This window comes from Sarcophilus harrisii, chromosome 2 (assembly GCF_902635505.1).
Source record: "Sarcophilus harrisii chromosome 2, mSarHar1.11, whole genome shotgun sequence".
Taxonomy (NCBI): Eukaryota; Metazoa; Chordata; class Mammalia; order Dasyuromorphia; family Dasyuridae; genus Sarcophilus; species Sarcophilus harrisii.
In genome coordinates, this window is record NC_045427.1 from 249,861,271 (window position 1) to 249,886,144 (window position 24,874).

The following is a 24,874-nucleotide window of genomic DNA, read 5'->3' on the forward strand; positions in this document are numbered from 1 at the left end:
TATTTTTTTGGTGGGGGGGGAGGGAATATAACTTTGATTACAAGCTTTTTTTTTTTTTTTTTTTTTTTTGCCTTTTGGAATATTGTACTACAGAAGCTCTTCTCTTTAGTAGTATTGGTCATGGTTATTGTGGCTTCTTGGTAGTTGGACTCTGCTTTTGACAGTTGAAATTTTTTTTTAACTTGGAAACTAGATTTTCTTGATATTCCTGAGAGTTTTCATTTGGGGATTTCTTTCAAGAGGTAACTGATGGATTTTTTCACTTTTTATTTTCCCCCTTTTTTCTAAGCGTTCCAGGTAGTTTTAATTTACAATATCTTGAAATATCATTTTCAGACTTTTTCTGACTATGATTTTCAGATAGTCCAGTAATTCCTAGATAACCTCTCCTTCGCCTCTTTTCCAAAATCGCTTGTTTTTAATTTTTAAAAAAGGTTTTTTCAATATTTTTGTTTTATTTACATATTTGTTTTCTTACTTATTTTCTATCTGGGTCATTCTAATTTTCAGGAAATTAATTCATGGGTAAGGCTTTCAATTATTTATTCTAAAGTATCTCCTTGTCTTTCTTTCTTGACTGGCTATTACACTTTGTATCTCATTTCATTTCTTACAAAAATCAAATATCAATGGTGAGTACTTGAACATGCAACGTTTCTTAGAGGTGGAATAAAAGAAATGATTTAGCACAGTCTAGTACCACACCTTTAAAATACAACGTACGATGAGCATGTTCCTATGCACCCTTCGATAGCTCAGTTGGTAGAGCGGAGGACTGTAGGAAAAAAAAGTACTTAGGTATCCTTAGGTCGCTGGTTCGACTCCGGCTCGAAGGAAATGCTGCATTTTGTTTAAGATATCTCCAATTGATTCTAAAATGTGATTGAAAAATACAAGTGAAAGGAAATTAGGCGCCTTTGAATAATCAAGAGTTTGCTTCACCTTTCCATTAACTTCAAAAGGTATATAAATCGAAGTTAAAAAAAAAAAAAGCAGTCGCAGGGAAAGGAAGCAGGGGGCAGTTAGACTAAGAGTACCTGAGTTCAAATCCTGTCTCAGATACTCGATATTAGCTTTGTGATCCTGGACAAGTAACTTAATCGCGATTGTCTAGCAAGAAAAAGAAAGGAGAACTCAATATTCTTTACCACAACCTTTTTTCTAATGAAGAAAAAATATCTTGCAGGCAGATCTCTCCATTAAAGGGAGAGATTTATTGGGACCAAATGGATCCATGGTTTGGTCCCAGGGCTGAATGAGACTATCATCTCCAAGAATCCAGCAAACAATGTGAGTTCTCAATGACCTATGTACACATGGCTCAGACTAAGACAGGAGTGGAATCAGGGTACTGAGAAAGGGAACGGTAGTCTGATAAGTTGGAGTGAGCCTCCGGAGATGAGATGACATAATCAGGGGAAGGCACCCTGGAGATGGGTACAAGTATCTTGATAAGATGGTATCTGACATTCCGATAGATGGATTCTTTCCATCTTCCAGAGAAAGCTCTGCTTCCTGCAACTTCCCTTGCAGGGGGCTAACGCAATCAATTACTTCGAGTTGAACTGGAAACCAGCCTGCTCAAATCTATCAAAGGACACTGACGTTTCAATAGAAATAAAGTAAACAGAAGTTGTGACTTACTCGAGTTTATGCAACTAGCAAGTGTGAGTTTTCTTGACTTAAAGTCTAGCACTCTCTGTACTGTGCATCCTACCTGTCAGTATGCTTATGCTTATTAGTACTAGTAGTATTATGAACTTCACAGATATAAAAAACAAACAAACAAAAACTGAGCTTCCCTGTATAAAAACATTGTGGGGAAGGGGGAGGACTGAATAGGAAATTGTAAATTATTCATGTGTACAATTTTAATCACATATTTCAAATTAACATGGAGGTTTCAATGTTGCCATGATTGTCTGTCTTATTCCTTCTATTCTCTTTTTCTAGGTATTTTTTTTCTAAGATAATTAAGATACATTCTTCCTTAAAAAAAAAAAAAAAAAAAAAGTTTCCTTATCATTATATCTCTCAACTCTCGTTGATCCACTCCAGTTAAAAACTTCTTTTATAATAAATAAATTGAGTAATTAAAAAATCAACACATTGACTTTGTATGAAGATGAATGTATCCTTTATTCCTAATCAATCATCTCTCTGCCAAGATGTATTCTTCAGGTACTTTGCTTATTCATTGGACTTAATTCCATTTTAGAGTCTGCCCTACTTATCTTTTTAAATTCAATAGTCATGTTATGCCACAGTTCTTTTTTATTGTGCTAACTCAGTTTCCCTAATTATCCTGACCCAGTCCTAACTCAGTTTATCTACTTCAGTATAATCAGCTCAAAGCTCAGTCCTGCAAACCTCCCCTCCCTCTTTTTCAGAATATTTGATGAGGATAAAAGATCTTATGTTTTAGAATGATCAGAATGCCTCTCCCCATCCCAAGCTATCGGAATGTCAGATACCACCTTCCCCTGATTATGTCATCTCATCTCCGGAGGCTCACCCCACCTTGTCAGAGTCCCGTTCACTCTCTCAGTACCCTGACTCGGCTCCTGCCTGAGTCTGAGTCATGTGTACAAAGGTCATTGAGAACTAACATTGTTTGCTGGATTCTTGGAGATGATAGCCTCATTCAGCCCTGGGACCAAACATGGATCCATTTGGTCCCAATAAATCTCTCCCTTTAATAGATTATTAAATATTCTCTAATCTCTATCTTGCCTCAGTTTCTCCGGCATTACATTCATTGTATAAATTGTTCTCCTACTTCTGCCTCCTTTACTCTGCATCAGTTCTTGCCAGTCTTCTGAAGCTACTATGAATTCATCACTTTCATCATCTCTAAGAGTATAAAAAATATTCCTTCATGTTGACATACCATAATTTGTTCAACCCAATTTTCACTTCATGGGTCTCCATCTTTTTTTCAATTCTTTGCTGTGAGAAAGAATGCTAGGAAAAAACACACACACACACACACATCTAGACAGACAGTCAGGCAGGCAAAGATAGATAAACAGAGACAGAGACAAAGAGTGCTTTTAAATGACTCCTTTTCCTCTTTCTTTAATGTTATTGGGAGAGGGGAGAAGAGTATACTATTAGTTATGTTATTATGCTAGTAGAGTATAGTAACGTAATGGGCTGACCAAAGGCTGTGCACAGTTTAGTGGCTTTGGGAATAGAGTTCCAATTTGTTTTACAGATTGACTAGATGATTTCACAGTTCAACCAATAGTGAATTCTTGTGCCTACTCTCCCATAGTCCTTATGACCATTGCCATAGTTACTTTTTTAAAATATCTTTGCCAATCTTATGGATGTGAGCTAGAAAGACAGAAATTGAGTTTTGGTGCAGCTTGTAGTGAATATTCAACCAATTTCATGCCTAGGAAGAGCTGCATTAAAATTCTGCCTAAAATTCGCAGTGCTTTAGTCCAGTGGGATCAAATTCAGATAGAAACAAGTGGTCACTGTTATGCCAAAGTTCCCTTTTCATGGGGTGACCCGTTCCTCCAATTGTCCTGTTTCTTCAATCTATGCAATTTTGGCCTTAGATGAGGTGTGAGAATTGAGGGTAAAAGATCCCCTCTGGTCGATGTCCCAGATCCCTTGTGAAAGAATTCACAAACCTGAAGTTAAAGGGGATTTATTTATACTTAAGAAGAGCACTGACCTTATAAATAAATTGGAAGAGCATAGGATAGTTCACCTCTCAGATCTGTGAAAGAGGAAGGAATTTATGACCAAAGAAGAACTAGAGATCATTATTGATCACAAAATGGAAAATTTTGATTATATCAAATTGAAAAGTTTTTATACAAACAAAACTAATGCAGACAAGATTAGAAGGGAAGCAATAAATTGGGAAAAGATTTTTACAGTTAAAGGTTCTGATAAAGGTCTCATTTCCAAAATATATAGAGAATTGACTCTAATTTGTAAGAAATCAAGCCATTCTCCAATTGATAAATGGTCAAAGGATATGAACAGACAATTCTTAGATGAAGAAACTGAAACTATTTCTAGCCATATGAAAAGATGCTCCAAATCATTATTAATCAGAGAAATGCAAATTAAGACAACTCTGAGATACCACTACACACCTGTCAGCTTGGCTAGAATGACAGGGAAAGATAGCAAGGAATGTTGGAGGGAATGTGGGAAAACAGGGACACTGATACATTGTTGGTAGAATTGTGAACACATCCAGCCATTCTGGAGAGAATTTGGAACTATGCTCAAAAAGTTATCAAACTGTGCATACCCTTTGATCCAGCAGTGTTTCTACTGGGCTTATACCCCAAAGAGATACTCAAGAAGGGAAAGGGACCTGTATGTGCCAAAATGTTTGTGGCAGCCCTGTTTGTAGTGGCCAGAAGCTGGAAAATGAATGGATGCTCATCAATTGGAGAATGGTTGAGTAAATTGTGGTATATGAATGTTATGGAATATTATTGTTCTGTAAGAAATGACCAGCAGGATGAATACAGAGAGGATTGGAGAGACTTACATGAACTGATGCTGAGTGAAATGAGCAGAATCAGGAGATCATTATATACCTCAACAACAATACTGTATGAGGATGTATTCTGATGGAAGTGGATTTCTTCGACAAAGAGATCTAACTCAGTTTCAATTGATCAAGGATGGACAGAAGCAGCTACACCCAAAGAAAGAACACTGGGAAATGAATGTAAACTGCTTGCATTTTTGTTTTTCTTCCCGGGTTATTTATACCTTCTGAATCCAATTCTCCCTGTGCAACAAGAGAACTGTTCGGTTCTGCACACATATATTGTATCTAGGATACACTGTAACCTATTTAACATGTATAGGACTGCTTGCCATCTGGGGGAGGGGGTGGAGGGAGGGAGGGGAAAAATCGGAACAGAAGTGAGTGCAAGGGATAATGTTGTAAAAAAAATTACCCTGGCATGGGTTCTGTCAATAAAAAGTTATTAAAAAAAAAAAAGGGTTGGCATAATGGAAGTATTTGGCCTATTTTTACAAAGATATCTAGCTGTATTTGGTGGTGAAACCAATAATAGGAATTCAACATTCAAATATTCACAATATGAAGGATAATAGGAAGAGTAAGGTGGTAACACAGAAAATTAGACATTAGAAATAACTGTGGTGTAACTGTTCTCATGCACTTCTGGGGGGATACAAAAGGATTTTGGCATAGCAAGTTGGTCTAGGTGGGGTCCTCAAACTACAGCTCATTGGCCGGATGCGGCAGCTGAGGACGTTTATCCCCCTCACCCAGGGCTATGAAGTTTCTTTATTTAAAGACCCACAAAACAAAGTTTTGTTTTTAATATAGTCCGGCTCTCCAACAGTCTGAGGGACAGTAAACTGGCTCCCTATTTAAAAAATTTGAGGGCCCTTCGTGTAGGGCATGATTCTCGCTTAGGGGGAGAGAGATCTTCGCTTCAAATCCCGAACAATCCTGTTGCTTGTTCACTTCTTCATCAAGGGAAGCCAAGAGTTGTGTGTGTGTGTTTTTTTTCCCCTCTCTTGGTCACCGTTTTAGTTCAGGGCACTTAGTGGGCACAAAGACCCCTAAATAGAGACTCTGGGTTGGGGACATTCTACTTCTTGGAGAGTAATCCGGGAATGGGGAGCAAAAGAATGCATTACTGAAGTGACAAGGTCATAAGGAAGGAAGAATAAAGGGCAAAGAGCTCAGCACTCACAGAGGAGAAAAAGATGATGAAAGCAGAAAATTCAAACTTTAGAGGAAAAGGGTGATGGGAAAAGAATATTGGGATAGTGGAGAAGGCTGAGGTGGTGGCAGAGTATTTCTCCTTGCCTCCTCTTCCTCCTCCCGGAAATCCTCTTCCTCTTCAGCAGTGGCATCCTGATATTGTTGGTACTCAGCTATCAGATCATTCATGTACCTCACAGCCTAGTTGAATTCCATCTCTTCCATCCCCTCCCTTGTATACCAGTAAAGGAAGGCCTTCCTTCGGAACATGAAAGTGAACTGCTCTGAGATGTGCTTGAAGAGCTTCTGGATCTCAGTGCTGTTGCCAGTGAAGGTATGCATGGTAGTGGAGGGAGAACTTTGCACTAATCTGATTGTCACACTGGTCAGCCTGGATATGTTCGACTTCACTTATGGTTAGAAGTTACTTTAGCTTTTCTCAAGTTACCTGAAGGGAGGAGAGAAGAACATATACATACATAATATGTTTTACTCCTTTCCGTTGAACGAGCTCTTTATCAATAGAAAGTTCCCCAGGAGTTTGGAGGTGCTAGTTCAGAACACAGCTGGACAAATATTCTGCGAGTGAGAAAGAAGCATGCAAGGTGTGAGAGGAAGGGGTCATTATTCTTAAACAGTTTTCCAAAAAGGCATGGGCTCGTCCGGGATTTGAACCCGGGACCTCTCGCACCCTAAGCGAGAATCATACCCCTAGACCAACGAGCCACATGTTGGATGTTGAATCTCCCCCCTGAAGTGCGTAAGAACAGTCCCGCCCCGGTTATCCTGGAAGAAATATTTGATTTTTTGGAGAATCACTATTCTGAAGGTTCCCTAAAACTGTTCTCTTCTCCCCTTCGGCTACTCTTCCGTTCACCTTATACTCACTTCCCCACATGTCCCTCATGGTCCACTATACCTTCACTATAGCTCTCTCTGGAAAAAACACAACGCATATTTCAATCTCCTGCTCAAAAGGGACCCTAGTGGACAGTTTACATTCTTTCTCTTCAACATACTTGCCCTGGAAACACGCTTAACAAATTCTGGTCTCTCGAATTGCAATGAGGAGACAGGAGCACTAGCAGCACCCATCCTTAGCTCCATAACAGCCAAGCTTACAGGGTTCTTCCCAATTATCTCAACCTCAACCTCACTCACTACCAAGAGTATTAGGTAACGCTTAAGACCTTTCAAACTCTCCTTTAACATAGACTATGAAGAAAACGGGATGGATCCAGAGTCAAATGATACCTTGACCATGTCAATGTTCAAAGGACCATTGTTTTTTGAATTAATGGACCAGACTAACACATTTCGACCTCCTTATTTCTCATTTTCTTCCTGCTTAAACCTCCATCATTCTTTGAGACCTGGCTATCCTCCTGAGATGATTTCAGTGTGTTTACTTTTAGATCAGTGTATAGTTTTCTATATCTCGAGTAGCTAAGGGCTCATCCTGGCCACTTCAGGAGACAGCAAGAGAAAAGGGCTCCGGAGTCAGACAGATGTAGACAGGAATTTAATGTGGGATTAACAATGGGATTCCTGTCTACGCTTGTCCACTTTAGTCCAGATTATAGATCATAGATCTAAGTCAAAAGCTGGCAAGGATCTCAAGGGCCATTGAGTTCAACTTAGCTTTTCTGTACATCTGTACAAAGGTACAGATGAGAAAACGGAGGCTTACTTAGGTAGTTAAGTGACCGACCTAAGGCATCTTACTTATTTCTTCATCCCACACTCTAACAAGCCAACTAGTTTTCTTTTCTTTTCTTTTTTTTTTTTTTAATTTATCATAATTTACATTTATATGTCAAGGTACATAGAACATATATTGTTATCCCCATTCAATAACTATTTAATGAACTTCTATGAAGTCCAAGGACTAAAATATATGACATATCCTTTTGGATACAATCCCTATACTGCCTAGGCAGGATAAGCCAACTAGTTTTCAACTCCCAAATCAAATTCTGCTTATCTCTCTGTCCCTGTCAGTCTCTTCTTTGTGCTCAATCCAAAGTTCGAAATGACCTGAATTTTTCCAAAGGCAAAACAGTCACGTTAATTTTGCAGCTTCAGTATCGTATTGGGTGATTTTTTTTTTTTTAAGAACAAGAATAATTACTAGCAATTTACATAACTTTTAAAGGTTTGTAAAGCACATTAGAAATATTATATTGTTAGAGTCTCACTACAACCCAGGGAAGTATTTGCTTTTATGATTTCCATTTTACAAGTAAGGAAATTGAAGCAGAGGTTAGATAAGTAGACCATCCCAGGTAGTATGTATCTGAAATTGAACTAGAACTTAGGTCTTCCCGATTTCCTCGTTCATTGTTTTATCTGAGCACAAGTGAGCTTTTTTCAGCCCACTTCTGATTGTAGAGTTTGACAGAGTGGAACCCACACCAAATACAGTTATGGAGCCCTATTTTTCGTATTTTTCCGAGATTCATGGGGCCATGGATTCCCTTTGAGATTAGAGAAGGGAATGACACACCACTCCCCACTCCAAGTTCATAGACACGCACTACAGAACCAGCAAAGCCTGAAATAACAGGTTGAATGTTCCTGGAAAGCTGCCTTGGGAAGGGAGCTGTCCGTGGGCTCCATAGCTCAGGGGTTAGAGCACTGGTCTTGTAAACCAGGGGTCGCGAGTTCAAATCTCGCTGGGGCCTTCTACTAATAAATTTTCCTTTCACTTGCCATTTGACAGAACTTCACTCTCATATCATTCTCTGGGTACTTGAAGTATTCCTTGAGCTTTCTCAGTATAATTACACTGTTTTGGCGAGGAAAGTCCTCCTTTTTTTTTTTTATAGCTGAAATAAGAGTTGTGCTGTTAGTATCTCTATACTCTACCCTTGTTGAAAACCATATCTGGAGTGTTGTCTTCGCTTTCGATTCTATTTGATAAACATTTATCAAGTACCTTGTTAATCCTACTTTCTCAAGCTTCATTCTCCTTGATCTTTCTGAAGCCTCTGAAATTCTGAAGTCTTAATATTCTCTTCTCTTCTAGGTTTTCCAAACATTACTCTCGGCTGATTTTCCTCCCATTTGACTATTCCTTTGTCTACTTTGGTTGAATAGCCAGCTGTTGGGTTTGGCTGCCCAATTCAATACATCTTCCATTCAGCCACTTAGGTGATTATTTCCAAAGGTAAATTCAGATCTCGTCAACACGCCCCCCACCCACCCCAAATAAATTCCAGTGGCTTCTTATTGCTTCCAAGATCAAACGCAGAGTCCAGTTGCTGAGCTCTTCAATGATAGCTGTGATTAGCAGAATTGATTAAAATTCATCCCTTAGACAAAGAGGAAAAAGATTCTGATAATGGAGATCTGTTTAGTTCCTTGGTCTTACCCTCTAAAGGTGATCTAGACAGAAATCCAAGTTATGAAAAGACCCTAAGGCTAAAATTTCCCTATGAAGCAATTTATGGGCCACTTTTGCTGCCACATTACTTCAGGTCAGTCTGCCTCGGCATTCTGCCTGGTGGTGTCTTTCCCCTTCCCCTTCCCCCCATACCACTTGGTATCTCCCCTAACTTCATTATGCTTTCCAACGCCATTTCTCCTTACAACTAACTCTTTGGGGAAGCTAAATCCCTTTCAGGATTTAAACCTGCCAGCTAAGAACATGCCCCAACCTCATATGGTGCTCCCTTTCTATTATGTATTTGTGAGCTCCACTGAGGAACTTGTCTTTCATATGTTCTCCCAACCCTATTTAATATTTACCACTCCCGGTGTCTATTTTACTCCATTTTGTCTGTAAGTGTTCCCCTAAATAAATCTACCTTTTGCCAAAGAGAATGGTCATTGTGAATGTCACATGACTGAACTCAACTTTTGGTGCTTGCCATCATTTGGTTACAAACCCCACATCATAGATCATATCACTCACTCTGACTTTCAAAATTCTTCATAACTAACCCCGATCTACTTTTTCAGTCTTTTTGTGTTTTGCTCCTAAACAAGGATTCTTCCATCCAGTGACACTGACATCTGGCTTGTTCTGTGAAGTCTGAGTTCTTGGCATTCTATCTGGCTATTCCGCCATTCCTGGAATGCTCTCCCTCACCCCTTCCCCTCCCACTACAAACTTCGTTGGCTTCCTTTAAATCCCATATAAAATCCCACTCTCTATGGGAAGACTTCTCGAAAACCTTTTAATCCTAGAACCTTACCTCCATTAACTATTTTGTGTTTATACTGCATATACTTTTATATACATTTGTTTGTATGTGGTCCCCTGGGTTATATTGTAAAATCTTTGAGGTCAAGAACTGGGTTTTTGCCTGTCCTGGTTTTGCCTCTTTTGTATCCGCAGAATTTAGCAAAGTGCCTGGCATTTAGTAGGTACTTAATTAATGTTTATTGATTGACTGGGAAGATGCAGACCTACAGCTATGAAATCCCATGTCCATCTCACTCCCAATCCCTATTCATCATTGCCCCCATAATTACAGCATTCTTTCAAGGGAAAGTGATTCAGAAGCCAAAAGTTCCCACCTCTCTCACCTAGCCAAGATTTGTTTACTATCCTATGCTCCCTAAGCTGACAAGCGGAGGACTGGATAAAGGTTTAACTAAGAACATGTAGCACATATTCAAACTATTACACGTACGAAGAAGAAAGTTAATTTTTTCTGGGAATTTAAGATCCAGAAACCTGAACGTGTGCAAAAGGAGTCATTCGGGGAGATGCTAAAAGTTTAGGGACTGGAATACACATATTCCCTGGATCACTTGTTTGACTTTGCCAATGGCCCAGCAGCTATTGAGAGGGGCGTTTGTCCATTTCTTCGTTCGCTCGTAGTTAGTTCGCTGGTTCATCCATTTAACAGCATCGTTAAGGTGCCTTGTCTTGTGCTAATAGGTGCCAGATCCCGGCGCCCAGATTGGCTCTGGGTATATAAAGACGAAAACGAAACCGTGCTCGCCCCTTGATTGTAATGTGTCCCTCTCCTTTGCAGCAAATAATTTTGCTCTTGTGACATCCAGTATCTACAGGTTCTTTCTGGACACCTATAGTCCACCCGAGACTTTGGGTGTGATTAGGATCACACCCAAGAAAGGAAAGAAAATTTTAAAAGAAAGGAAAATTATGCAAAGAAACCGGAGCGAGGCGAGGAAGGAACTGGGCACATGAATGGAGATTGAAAGAAAGGCGTTGGGAAGCAAGGAAAGTGACCGAGCCCTGGTTTTGTACTGGTTCCAAGTGTTTTCCAAGAGAGTTGAAGGCAACGGAAAGAAGGTAGTCAGAAGTCCTTGTGTGGTGGACGGCGCTGCGGAAATAGGAAGTGAGCTGATATTTGGAGGGAGAAAGGAAAAGAGACACCATCGGCAGGCGTGAAGAGGGTGGCAAGCGTTTGGACTGCGGCTGGGAGCAGGTGGAAAACATGCTCTTAAGCCGGGTATCCCCAAGGGCATAATTTTCTGGATTGGAAAGAGGACCAAAACAAGATAGGGCACCAACCAGTCTCACTCCTTTAAAAGAAGATGCCTAGGTATTAAGACTATGTGCACCCTTCGATAGCTCAGTTGGTAGAGCGGAGGACTGTAGTGACACTTATCCCTAGCTATCCTTAGGTCGCTGGTTCGACTCCGGCTCGAAGGAAGTGTCTCCTTTTGGACACGTCTCATACTTGGACTGCTTCTCAGGAAATCCTCCTTGTGAGGAGCCACTTTTGACCAACGCTCAACAGGGCCTCGGAAGTTCCAGGAAGCCTCGGAAGAAAACAACCAGCATCTCCTTGCCTCACCGTCTCTCTACTGGAGGCAAATAGCCCACAAACGCCAACCGCGACCCTTTCGTCACGCTCCCCCAAAGGGCTAGCGAACCTTTGCACTGAACTGAAACCTAACTGGCTTGTTTTAAGATCCTTGGAGATTCCATTTTTGAGGTAGGCCGAGCTGTGGTCTCTAGGGGAGAACTCGGCACGTGTAAGAAATGCATAAATATCTGTGAAGACAAAAGGAAAGAAAGGGAATTTGAGAGGGAAGACATAAGAAAGGAAGGTTTGAAAGAAGGACAAGGAAGAACGAATTAGCGGTAGGGCTGGTTTCCGTGGGTGCACAGAAAAGTTGAAAGAACCCAGGGGCAGGACTGGCATTTCTCTCATTTTTCAAGTAGATAGAGTGGTAGAAGTTTGTTATTCCCCCTTCGATAGCTCAGCTGGTAGAGCGGAGGACTGTAGTGGTTAAACACCTGTGGTCATCCTTAGGTCGCTGGTTCGATTCCGGCTCGAAGGAGGTGTGGGAATCTATTTTGAGCATTCACTCATTCACAGCCCCATGTCACCCCGACACTTCACAGAATAGGAAAAGAGGGGCAATGGACTGGTGGACCGGGAAGTTTGTCTAACTAGATCCTCAAAGGCAACTGAATCTTGAGGGACAATAAACTAACCTATCACCTATCCATCCTTTGTTATCTTCCGTACACTTGGAGGGAATGCAACTCCAGGCTCTGAGGAGGATTGAATAAATGTACTTTGCCAAGTAGAATAATTCTATAGTTCCCTCGTCTTCTTGCCGTATGGAAAACAGGAAGTATCATGTCCTCTTTTGAGGGTAATGTCCAGGTATCTGTCTCTGATTCTGTGATGTACATTATTTTAATCAACAACAAAATGAATTAGATGCGTGCGGAAAGCTGCGTATCGAAGACGCAGATGACAGCGCTAGGATGGCTAAGATTTTTGTTTTCTGAAATATTAAGTTAAGTGTAATGAACTTGTGTCTCTTTCCATTTCTCCTCCTCACTCCCCACTCCCGCCCCTCCAAGAAGTGAAGTGCTCTTTTGTATGAAATTACAGAAATTCTATCAAATTGCATGATAATTTGCATGAATTTCTATCATGCAAATGAAATTCTATTTTTTTTTAAAAAGTACGGATTATTCAGCTCATTTAATAGCAGAAAGGACTCTTTCTTTATAAGGTAAAAAAACAAGATCTGCAGGAACACATCCAGGTTATAAAGCTAAGTGTAGAATAGTTCTCATCAAATAATTGCTCTCTTTGTTCCCAAGTATCAGCCACAAACACTCATGTTTACAATGCCACAACACAAAATAGAGTCTTTAGGCTATAATAGTGCACAAAAGAGGTAGGAAATGCACGAACTACTCAAAGATTTGACTGGAAGTTTCTGTCCACTTCTTCCAGGCACTAGGAACTAAACTTTGGAAGAATCCCAAGATTTTTTGGAGGACGGATAGAGTGAATTTCCCACTCCACTGTCTTGTTCATCAAACTGGATCCTTAGTTGATTAATAGAAAGAATATTGGACTTGCAGTCATGGAGACATTGCTTGGAGTGTTGCCTGTGTTATAAGTTGATATGGTACTGAGCTGACAACCCCTCTGAATCTTAGTTTCTTTATCGTAAAACGACGACAATAATGACTCTAAAAGCAAACGCAGGTATTATAATACCAATGATACCCACCTCAGTCATTATTGTCCCTATTTTACCGATGAAGAAATGAGACTCATAGAGGTTAAATAAAGGACCCAGGATCACACTGGTTACTATCACAAGATTTAATGATATATTATATGTAAAGTGTTTGCAAAAGTCCCTACGAACTCGATCCAGATTTATGATCCTAGGTTAGTGTGAACAAGTGTGGACAAGAGTCCCACTGACCACCTTAGCTGACATGGGAACCCTCTTCTGTAGTCCCTGAGTCCTGGGATCTCCTTAAGCCTCCAAGGTAATCCTGTAGCCTACTCAAGAATCAAAAGGACGCACCTAGACTTAAGGTGACAGACTGAAATCATCCGGAATACGAAGATAAAATCGTAGAGAATGAATGGGGGTTTAGGCAGGTTGGATAGGGTGGGAAGAGGGAGACAAAAAAAGAGAGCTGAGTAAAAAGAAGCTAGAGCCTCTCTCACTATTTGAAGCAACAGCGGTCAAAGTGGGAGAGGTTTCAGTAGATTTTAAATCTGTACTATTTACGTTAATCTCTATGTTAATGGAGAGAATGAAAAAGAGTCCTGATTGTTGTCTAATAATCTTCAGGAGGGAAGTTGAGATGTTGAGATAGGAGTAGTTTGAGGGAAAGCGTGTAAAATTGACTATGTTTATTGGATTAAGGATGGAAGCAGATGTTCTTGTCCCTTTATAACGGTTGGAGATGCCATATTTACTAAGCGCCTGTTTCCAGGTAGACACTGAACAGGACAGAAAGGTTGTATAAAGTATCCAGGGAATCTCTGTCTGTCCTGTAGAAGTTTGAAGTATGCGTTTGTGTCTTTTTCAGAAAAAGAACGATGGTGGCGCGTGCTGAAAATGTGAAAGGTGAGTTAAGTTGGACGGGAAAATGATGGAAAAGGAAGAAGAGAAAACGTTCTGAGAAAATCGTCTGTATGACGAAAAAGAAAATTCCGCAAGTATGCTAAATTATGGATCTTCTGAAAGGCTGGGGAGGAAGGATTCTACTAACTGGCGGGGCTCGTTGGTCTAGGGGTATGATTCTCGCTTTGGGTGCGAGAGGTCCCGGGTTCAAATCCCGGACGAGCCCAACTTTTCTTTTCACGAATACTATGACCAGAAATTTCTTCAGCTACGCAGATACTTGTATTCAGACACCCTTCCAGAAGACCCTCCAGCCTTCAGACGTTCCTAGTTACCGAGAAAATTTAAATAGGATCTGGAGTTCGAAAAAGACTTATGAGTTTTCTTTCTTTCCTTCCTTCCTTCCTTCCTTCCTTCCTTCCTTCCTTCCTTCCTTCCTTCCTTCCTTCCTTCCTTCCTTCTTTCTTCATAGATAGCAAGTAATCCAAAATATGTTAAATATATTAAAATATATGTTAAATCCGATATATCTATACATATTAATACAGATATCTTGCTCCACAACAAAAATCAGATCAAAAATGGGAAAAGATGAAAAAGAAAACAATATGCAAGAGAACAACAAAAAGATTGAAAATGCTATGTTGTGGTCCACACTTAGTTCCCATAGTCCTCTCCCTGGGTATAGATGATTCTCTTCATCACAAACAAAATCACTGGAACTGGTCTCACTCATCTCATTGTCCGAAAGAGTCAAGTCCATCAGAATTGGTAATCGTATATAGTGAGTTCTTAACGCAAAATATGGGGTCTTTGGGTTTGTCAAACACTAGATTGCTATAGTTATTGACTATTTTGTTTTGTGAACCGAACCAATTCCACTGTTGTTTTTTGGTTTTTTTTTTACCATTCACTCTTCCAAAACTTCATGTTCCAATTTTTTCTCCCACCTTCCCTCTTTTCCCCTTACTCTATATAACAATTGCTCTAAATATATTTCAACATTTGTCATTGCTGAGCGAGAAAAATCAAATCAAAGGGAGAAAAACAGGAGAAAGGGGGAAAAAACAGGGAAACAAATAACAATAACAACAACAAAAGATGAAAATACTGTACTTTGATTCACATTCAGTCTCCATAGATTTCTCTCTGGATGAGGATGACCCTTTCCATCACGTCTATGGGAATTGTCTTGAATAACCTTGTTTGAAAAGAGCCAAGTCCATCATAGTTGATCATCACAAAATTTTGTTGCTGTGTACAATATTCTCTTGGTTTTATTCACTTCACTTAGCATCAGTTCATGTAAGTCTTTTCAGTCTTTTCTGAAATCAGCCTGTTCGTCATTTCGTATAGAAGAAGAACAATAATAATAATAATAATTCCATTATATTCATATGCCATAACTTCTCGTTCTATATGTCACCTCTTTATCCTCCCCTTTGTTTCTAAAACCCTAAAACTTGGATAGTGGAATTCTCCTTGAATTTGGTGGTGCTTACCAAATAAAGCTAGTAAGTAGACTGCACTTTCCCAAGAATTGATAGATCACAGGCAAACACTTTGTACCTTAACACCAAACATCATGTTGTCATTAGTCCTTTGCAAGTTAAGAAGGATGAATAAGGACAAAATAAAGTTCAGAGCCTTCTTCTGTACTTGCAACACTGACGATATAGGAAACGCCTACAGTAGGGTAGAACACAGCTAGCATAACCGCTTTCCTGCTGCAATTCTTGCAGAAACCTTCCACTCCCCAGAGGACATCATTTCCCCTTCAAAGATTCATCATGATTTTTAAAAAAATTAATCAATTCATTTATTTTTAGCATTCATTTAAAACCAATTTGAATTCCAAATTCCTTCTCTCCCGCATCAGATATCAATTATACAAGAAATTAAAGGTTTCGACTGAGTCACTCAGGGCCATCATCTCAAATGTTTTCATTAGTGTCGTCTTCCTGCTTCCAAGTTCCCGCAATCCACTTGTGCTGCTTTGGACTTGACTTGTTCTGATCTTCCTCAAGATCTCTCATGCTTCTTTCTTCATCTTGTAAAACAACGCTATGGAATTGAGACGTAAAATAAAAAAAATAAATAAATAAAACATTGGAGCAGGGAACAGTAATAATGAGAGCAATCGATCTGCTGTAACTAAACCCAAAGCGACTTAATAGTCTCAAGATTCAATTGCCTCTGAGAAGGTATGTGTTCTTGGTCCACCAATCCATTGCCCCTCTTTTCCTATTCTGTGAAGTATCGGGGTGACATGGGCTGTGAATGAGTGAAAGCTCAAAATAGGTTCCCACACCTCCTTCGAGCCGGAATCGAACCAGCGACCTAAGGATGACCACAGGTGTTTAACCACTACAGTCCTCCGCTCTACCAGCTGAGCTATCGAAGGGGGAATAACAAACTTCTACCACTCTATCTACTTGAAAAATGAGAGAAATGCCAGTCCTGCCCCTGGGTTCTTTCAACTTTTCTGTGCACCCACGGAAACCAGCCCTACCGCTAATTCGTTCTTCCTTGTCCTTCTTTCAAACCTTCCTTTCTTATGTCTTCCCTCTCAAATTCCCTTTCTTTCCTTTTGTCTTCACAGATATTTATGCATTTCTTACACGTGCCGAGTTCTCCCCTAGAGACCACAGCTCGGCCTACCTCAAAAATGGAATCTCCAAGGATCTTAAAACAAGCCAGTTAGGTTTCAGTTCAGTGCAAAGGTTCGCTAGCCCTTTGGGGGAGCGTGACGAAAGGGTCGCGGTTGGCGTTTGTGGGCTATTTGCCTCCAGTAGAGAGACGGTGAGGCAAGGAGATGCTGGTTGTTTTCTTCCGAGGCTTCCTGGAACTTCCGAGGCCCTGTTGAGCGTTGGTCAAAAGTGGCTCCTCACAAGGAGGATTTCCTGAGAAGCAGTCCAAGTATGAGACGTGTCCAAAAGGAGACACTTCCTTCGAGCCGGAGTCGAACCAGCGACCTAAGGATAGCTAGGGATAAGTGTCACTACAGTCCTCCGCTCTACCAACTGAGCTATCGAAGGGTGCACATAGTCTTAATACCTAGGCATCTTCTTTTAAAGGAGTGAGACTGGTTGGTGCCCTATCTTGTTTTGGTCCTCTTTCCAATCCAGAAAATTATGCCCTTGGGGATACCCGGCTTAAGAGCATGTTTTCCACCTGCTCCCAGCCGCAGTCCAAACGCTTGCCACCCTCTTCACGCCTGCCGATGGTGTCTCTTTTCCTTTCTCCCTCCAAATATCAGCTCACTTCCTATTTCCGCAGCGCCGTCCACCACACAAGGACTTCTGACTACCTTCTTTCCGTTGCCTTCAACTCTCTTGGAAAACACTTGGAACCAGTACAAAACCAGGGCTCGGTCACTTTCCTTGCTTCCCAACGCCTTTCTTTCAATCTCCATTCATGTGCCCAGTTCCTTCCTCGCCTCGCTCCGGTTTCTTTGCATAATTTTCCTTTCTTTTAAAATTTTCTTTCCTTTCTTGGGTGTGATCCTAATCACACCCAAAGTCTCGGGTGGACTATAGGTGTCCAGAAAGAACCTGTAGATACTGGATGTCACAAGAGCAAAATTATTTGCTGCAAAGGAGAGGGACACATTACAATCAAGGGGCGAGCACGGTTTCGTTTTCGTCTTTATATACCCAGAGCCAATCTGGGCGCCGGGATCTGGCACCTATTAGCACAAGACAAGGCACCTTAACGATGCTGTTAAATGGATGAACCAGCGAACTAACTACGAGCGAACGAAGAAATGGACAAACGCCCCTCTCAATAGCTGCTGGGCCATTGGCAAAGTCAAACAAGTGATCCAGGGAATATGTGTATTCTGGAATAAGGAGAGCAAATGCCTTGAAGAATGTGTCTAACCCTAAACTTTTAGCATCTCCCCGAATGACTCCTTTTGCACACGTTCAGGTTTCTGGATCTTAAATTCCCAGAAAAAATTAACTTTCTTCTTCGTACGTGTAATAGTTTGAATATGTGCTACATGTTCTCAGTTAAACCTTTATCCAGTCCTCCGCTTGTCAGCTTAGGGAGCATAGGATAGTAAACAAATCTTGGCTAGGTGAGAGAGGTGGGAACTTTTGGCTTCTGAATCACTTTCCCTTGAAAGAATGCTGTAATTATGGGGGCAATGATGAATAGGGATTAGGAGTGAGATGGACCTGGGATTTCATTGCTGTAGGGGAACTCCAGGACTAGAAAATTTCCCTTCATGCATGCAGGTGGGAATATTCGCTGAGATTTGTGGTTTTACAATATTGTTGTATTTGACGCCGCTCTATGCTTTTGATATTCTCACTCTTGAGTTTTTCTTTGTGTAGTTTGCACAGTAGTTAGAACTGTTGGGAATGAAATCAGTTAAGACTTGAATTCAAATTCTGCTTGAGATTGCATCTCTGTGCTATCATAGCTTGAGATAACTATGTGACCTTGAGCAAATCAATTGTCTGACAGAATTTTGTCAATTGTAAAATGGAGATAATGCCATCTACTTTCCAGAGTTACTGTGAGAGTCATTTGTTCTTAACCACAGAGTAGCTTGTGCCTGCCACAGAGTTGGGGTTTAACAAATATGTTTCCTCTTCTCTATAATCATATTTCTCAACCTGGATTTGGGATAATTCACAGCATCAGGTCTCTGAAATCACTCATATTCTGGGTCTCCACTGGTCACTAAAATTAAGGAAGGAAATTAACTAATAAGAGTAAAAGAAACTTACCCTGAACACCATATCAAGTAAAGGAATGTTTGAATTTGAAAAACAAAATCATAGTGGCATAGTGAATTCAATTCGACTTAATAAAAGGAGATGAGAAGAAAGTTTTGAGTAACTTTAATAAAGTTTTTTTTTAATAGCTCTATATTTGAGTACGAAGAAAATGCAAAACTTTATTGAGCTTTGTGTTTCCCCTTAACCTGTTTTCTGTTCCTACCATTATAAGAAAATCGTGTTTGAGAAGACAGAAGTTCCCCACTTTGATCCTTGCTTTCCAAGAGTGAACTAGTGCTCATGCCCTTCACTGGAAATATGTGTTAATAGGAGAAGTTCCTGTCAGGGACCTTATTTATGTCTGGGAAAAGATCCCTGGGCCAGAAGCCTGGGGAAAATAAACTAAGGAGAGCAAATGCCTTGAAGAATGTGTCTTAACAATGGGGACCAGTTCATGCTCAAGTTTGAATTACCACTTATCAGGAGGGATGGAAAAGAAGGAAGGGAAGAAGAAAAGAGGGAGAGACTAAAAACGCAACTCAAACATACAAATCATTTCAGCCCCTAAACTTTTAGCATCTCCTCAAATGACTCCTTTTGCACACATTCCGGTTTCTAGATCCTAGGGAAAAAACCTTCATATTCCTTTGGAGGAGGGGAAAGACAAACCACAGGACCATACAGATGGAAAGTTTCATGGGTGCAGCATGCTTTCATGAGGGGACATGTGCTTTCAAGGAAGTGCCTCCCAGGGAGGCAGCAATGGCTTCTGAGAAGGGGAGTTCTACTCCCACGCAGCCTTCTGAGAGTAGGACACTTAAGTCCTCATTTTGTTGGCCATTTGGAACTGGTAGATTTTTTGTTGAAGTTAAGGGAACTCGGGGAATTTTTGAGTTACACGGGTCCAAGAAAAGACAAATAGGTAATTGACAAGATATTCTTGGACAGAGCTGTATTAATCTTAATTTTTTTTTTTTTTATTGTCAGTGTATTTTCTGCCCAATCTTATAGCAATGGTTTCCATGCATAAATTCTCTTTAAGAGGAGAATGTCAAAGTTGTCTCAGGACTAGCAAGCCTTATAACAATACACATGGGGCATTTACTTTCCCATGAAATGAGATGGATAGATAGTAACATAGAACCAATGAACATGAACTTGAACAGACTTTGAGAGATAGTGGAGGATAGAAAGGCTTGTTGTCCATGTAGTCATAAAAGGTTTGACATACCTGAATGACCGAACAACAACTAAATTTAAAGAACAATTAATTCTGATACTATAGAAACTACTGAAAAAATAAGTAAAGGAGTTCTAGCAAATTTATTTTACAACAGAAATATGGTGCTGATACTTAAAACAGGAAGAGAAAAAACAAAGAAAGAAAACTATAAATTTAATTTCTCTAATGAACATTGATGTAAATTAAAAAAAAAAAAAAGACCTAACTAAATACTATCAAGAAGATTATACTAATATATTAGAAATATCATATATAATGATCAGGTGGGATTTACACCAGGAATATAGAAATGGTTTCATATTCGGACTAGAACCAACATAGTTGAACCTATCAATAACAAGACCAACAAAGAACATATGATTATCTCAATAGATGTAAAAAAAAAAAAAAAAAAAAAAAAAAAAAGGTTTTTGATGAAATACAATACTTATTCCTATTTAAAATACTGGAAAACTTAGGAAGAAGCCAAGCTTCCTTAAAATGTTAAGTAGTATCTACCTAAAATCATCATGTTTGCTGAGGGAGCCTTTCCAGTAATATCTGGTATGAAGCCACAATAGCTATTTTCACTACTATTCAATAGTTTTCTAGAAATGCTGACTACAATAATAAGAAGGACAAAACTGAAGCAATTAGGATAGGCAATGAAGAAACAAAACAGTCATTCTTTGCAGACAATATGATGGCACACTGAAAGAATCCTAGAAAAGAACTTTAAAAATAGTTGAAATAATTAGCAACTTCAGCAAAACTGCATGACATAAAATAAATCCATGTAAATCATCAGTATTTTATATACTACCAACAAAACCCAGTGGGAAGAGATTTAAAAAATATATACCATTTAAAATAACTGCAGATAATATAAATGCTTGAAAGTCTACATGCCAAGACAATTGTAATGGTATTCACATAGCTCCTGATTTACCAGGAGCTATGTGAATACCATTACAAAACACTTTTCACATAAATAGTTGTAAACACTTAGAGAAATATTAATTAGTACATATCAATATTAATATGATTACATGTTAATTGCTCATGAATAGACTGTCAATATAATAAAAATTACTATTCTACCTAAATTAATTTACTTCTTCAGTGCCACATGAAACTACCAAAAAGATTTTATAGAGCTAGAAAAAAATAATAATAAAATACATCTGGAACAACAAAAGATCAAGAATATCAAGGGAATCAATAGGAAAAAATATGGAGGAAGGTAACCTAGAGATATCAGATCTCCAACTGTTTATAAAACAGTAATCATCAAAACAATTTGAAACTGTCTAAGATTTAAAGTGGTTCATCAGTGAATAGATTAGACTACAAATCATAGTAATAGATGACCATAGCAATCTAGTGTTTGATAAACCCAAAGGTCTAAGATTTTGAGACAAGAAGTCATGATCTGGCAAAAGTTACTGGGAAAATGGGAGAGAAGTTTGGCAGAAACTAGGCATAGACTGGGATCTCACATTGTATACCAAGATAAGATTAAAATGGGTACGTATTTAGATATAAAGACATAAAAGATAATAAAATGGGCAAATTATGGGAGCAAAGAATATTTTACCTTTCAAATTTATGGATAAGGGAAGAATTTTTGACCAAACAAGAGATAGAGAACATTACAGGATGCTAAATGAATAATTTTGATTACATCAAACAAATATTTTTTGCACAAACAAAACCAATACAGCCAAAATTAGAAGGAATGCAGGAAACTGGGGGTGGGGGATTTTATAGCAAGTTTCTCTGACAAATGTCTTATTTCTCAAATACATAGAGAACTTTTTAAGAGTATGAATCAATTGACAATTGGTCAATGGACATGAAAATGGACAGTTTTCAGAAGAAGAAATCATAGCTTTCTTTCATCATATAAAATTTATTAAATCATAACACCATATAAAATTCATTAAATCACTATTGATTAAAAAAACTGTAAATTAAGACAAATTTTTTGTTTGTTTGTTTTAGATACTACCTCATACCTATTAGATTGGCTTACATGACAGAAAGGAAAATGATAAATGTTGGAGGGGAGTGGGAAAATAGACACATTGAGGAATTGTTGACAGAGTTGTGAATTGATCAAACCAATTATGGAGAGTAATTTGGAGCTATGCCCAAAGGATTAAAAAGCTGTGTGTATCATTTGACCCAGCAGTACTAAGTCTGTACCCCAAAGAGATCAAAGAGAAAGGAAAAGGACTTATATGCATAAATATTTACAATTTTGTGTGTGTGTTAGCAAAGAATTAGAAATTGAGGTAATACCCATCAATTGAAGAATGGTTGAACAAGTTGTGGTATATGATTGTGATGAAATATTATTATGCTAATGATGAGCTAAATGTTTTCTGGAAACCCTAGAAAGAGTTACATGAACCCATACAAAATGAAGTGAGCAGAATCAGGAGAACACTGTACATAATAATAGCAATAAGATGATCAATGGGTGAATGACATACCTATAATCAGCAATACAATGATCTAAGACAATTCTGAAGGACTTATGATGAAAAATGAGATCCACCTCCAGAAAAATGGCTGATGGAGTAATTTTCTTTTGCAATATGGCTAATATGGAAATGTTTTGCATAACTAAACATGTATAAGTAAGTTGTCTTTTCAAGGAGAGGGAAAAGAGGAAACAAGGAAGAGTATTTGGAACTTAATTTTTTAAAAATGTTGAAAAGCTTCTGTTTATGTGTAATTGAGAATAAAATAAAAAACGACTAAGAATTTTTTAAAAAGGAGTTCAAACAAAAAAAATGATTAAAGGATATAAAAGAAGCTGGTGATTTTAGAGAAAAATCCTTGCATAAAATATCATTAATAAAAGTTAGTTGACCAAGATATACAAAGAATTGGAAAGAGGGCAGGGGAAACAACAATTAATAGATAAGTTTTCGAAAAATAAGGACAATAAAAAAGGACAATTTTCAAGAGCAAATTTTAAAGTATAAGTGTCAATGGGAAACTATACTTCAAAGCGTCAATAGTAATAGAAATGTAAATTTTTTTAAAAAGGCATTTGGCCTTTTATACAGAAATTTTGGCTGATCAGACCAGTAGGAGGTCAGAATGCTCTGCCACAGGTCAGACACAAATAGTCCCAATGAACATTTGGGATGGATTCTTTAACTTTGCGAATCTCTCACTTCTCCTGAAATAATTCGATTCTGCTTTGCTCATAGAACATAGAATCTTCTTTAATGACGGAACTCAACCCCGTACAGCAGTTCCTCGTTAGTATAGTGGTTAGTATCCCCGCCTGTCACGCGGGAGACCGGGGTTCAATTCCCCGACGGGGAGATGTGAATATATTTTGTTCTAGCAATCTCATTATCATGCACACACAGACCCCAAAGGAAGGCAAAGGCAAAAAACAAGTTCCAAAATATATCAAAATAATTATAATAATTCACTGTTTTGTGAATTAAAAAAGCTGAACATAAAATTACACACTGACTAGTATATTGCCAAAAGAAATGCGATCTATATAATGAGAAAAGTTTTTCGGACATTTCAAAAAAATGAATTTCTCTTCAACCTAGTTAATAGAATCATTAAAAAATAAGAGGCAGGTAAAACAGATAGTAGATAATTGTGTCTCATGGAAGAATAATTGTTCCCCTTTTATTTTTGTGTGAAGAAATGCTCCAGTCAACACTGATGAAAATTAAAGCCAATTAGCCAGTGATGAGCCAAGAACTTACCTTAGATTGTTTTCTAAAACACTCTCCGATACATTCTCTAGAGAGCCATTCTGAGGATTGTGAGCTATACATATGATACAAGAAATGCTGTACCTTGGGAGACAAGTATGAGGACATCAGTATAAGAGAAAGGACGTGGGGATCTAGCAGTGACAGAGGTAGGCTACGAGTGGTTAGACTTATTCACTAAGTATGAGTCTCTCTACTAGTAATGTGCCCGTTTTTCACATTGATACTCTGTGTAGTTATAAATTCTACCTTGTAACTTTGATGGTCCCATGATCCAGGAGATAGACCTTCCTGTGCCTTTCATTTTTTGGCAAAGTTTAGTCCTCTGAAGGATAAAATTTGTCATTTCCTTCAACATATCCTACTATGTTCAAATTCCTTTGGACAGGTCTAACTTTAAAAAATACTTCTATAAGGTAATGCCCAACTAGGAAGACTCTGGATTGTCGAAGGCAAAGTACAGGGAAATTATAAAGTCGCTTCAAAAAGCGATTAAGTCACCATTTTATTTCAGGTCTCGGGAATTGATTTCCTTATAAGAAATAATTATACCCGGGGAGACTCAAGGTTGACTGGAAAGGAAGTGGGAGTGACTACTTTCAAAGGGAAGTTAAAGTAAAAACTGGAAGTAGAAGGCCCCAGCGAGATTTGAACTCGCGACCCCTGGTTTACAAGACCAGTGCTCTAACCCCTGAGCTATGGAGCCCGCTCTGCTGAGATCTTCGAGACAGTCTTCCAGGAATATCGGACTTTTCTGTGTTCTCTTATTTACTATTAAGTATCTACCTGCTATCTCACGATTTACTTGGCTCTGCGGTGCAAGTATACAAAGCTAAGTCTATTCGCTTGCTTCCTTGTACGCCGCAAAAAGAATCCACAGCCCGCTGGAGCTCAAAAAGCCATGAAAAGTAACATTTCATAATTGAATTAGAAATCAAACAGGAATAGATTACGTTCATAAAGTTCACTTGGAAGGTTGACTAACCTTTTCACGTGACAATCTCCATTGCAAGATTTTAACTAGCTATCTTTTCCTCTCTTCACTGTGGCTTTTCTATATCCCTAACTCAGAACGTTTGCTAGGAAAGAGTTGGCCAGAGCTAGATAGACTTTTCTA

General features: G+C 38.9%; 10 non-coding genes across 10 annotated transcripts; 6 read left to right on the plus strand and 4 right to left on the minus strand.

Moving 5' to 3' along the window:
- The first annotated feature begins 744 nt into the window (after window positions 1-744).
- TRNAY-GUA lies at window positions 745-836 on the plus strand. Its single transcript is given in 2 exon segments — window positions 745-781; window positions 801-836. It is a non-coding gene; the product is annotated as a tRNA-Tyr (tRNA).
- A 5,543-nt stretch (window positions 837-6,379) lies between these two features.
- TRNAP-AGG lies at window positions 6,380-6,451 on the minus strand. The gene has a single exon. It is a non-coding gene; the product is annotated as a tRNA-Pro (tRNA).
- A 1,885-nt stretch (window positions 6,452-8,336) lies between these two features.
- On the plus strand, window positions 8,337-8,409 carry TRNAT-UGU. Its single transcript has one exon. It is a non-coding gene; the product is annotated as a tRNA-Thr (tRNA).
- A 2,857-nt stretch (window positions 8,410-11,266) lies between these two features.
- On the plus strand, window positions 11,267-11,357 carry TRNAY-GUA. Its single transcript is given in 2 exon segments — window positions 11,267-11,303; window positions 11,322-11,357. It is a non-coding gene; the product is annotated as a tRNA-Tyr (tRNA).
- Window positions 11,358-11,900: 543 nt separating this feature from the next.
- On the plus strand, window positions 11,901-11,992 carry TRNAY-GUA. The gene is given in 2 exon segments: window positions 11,901-11,937; window positions 11,957-11,992. It is a non-coding gene; the product is annotated as a tRNA-Tyr (tRNA).
- A 2,209-nt stretch (window positions 11,993-14,201) lies between these two features.
- TRNAP-UGG lies at window positions 14,202-14,273 on the plus strand. Its single transcript has one exon. It is a non-coding gene; the product is annotated as a tRNA-Pro (tRNA).
- A 2,086-nt stretch (window positions 14,274-16,359) lies between these two features.
- TRNAY-GUA lies at window positions 16,360-16,451 on the minus strand. Its single transcript is given in 2 exon segments — window positions 16,360-16,395; window positions 16,415-16,451. It is a non-coding gene; the product is annotated as a tRNA-Tyr (tRNA).
- A 543-nt stretch (window positions 16,452-16,994) lies between these two features.
- Window positions 16,995-17,085, minus strand: TRNAY-GUA. The gene is given in 2 exon segments: window positions 16,995-17,030; window positions 17,049-17,085. It is a non-coding gene; the product is annotated as a tRNA-Tyr (tRNA).
- A 6,187-nt stretch (window positions 17,086-23,272) lies between these two features.
- On the plus strand, window positions 23,273-23,344 carry TRNAD-GUC. Its single transcript has one exon. It is a non-coding gene; the product is annotated as a tRNA-Asp (tRNA).
- A 1,046-nt stretch (window positions 23,345-24,390) lies between these two features.
- On the minus strand, window positions 24,391-24,463 carry TRNAT-UGU. The gene has a single exon. It is a non-coding gene; the product is annotated as a tRNA-Thr (tRNA).
- Between the last annotated feature and the right edge of the window lie 411 nt (window positions 24,464-24,874).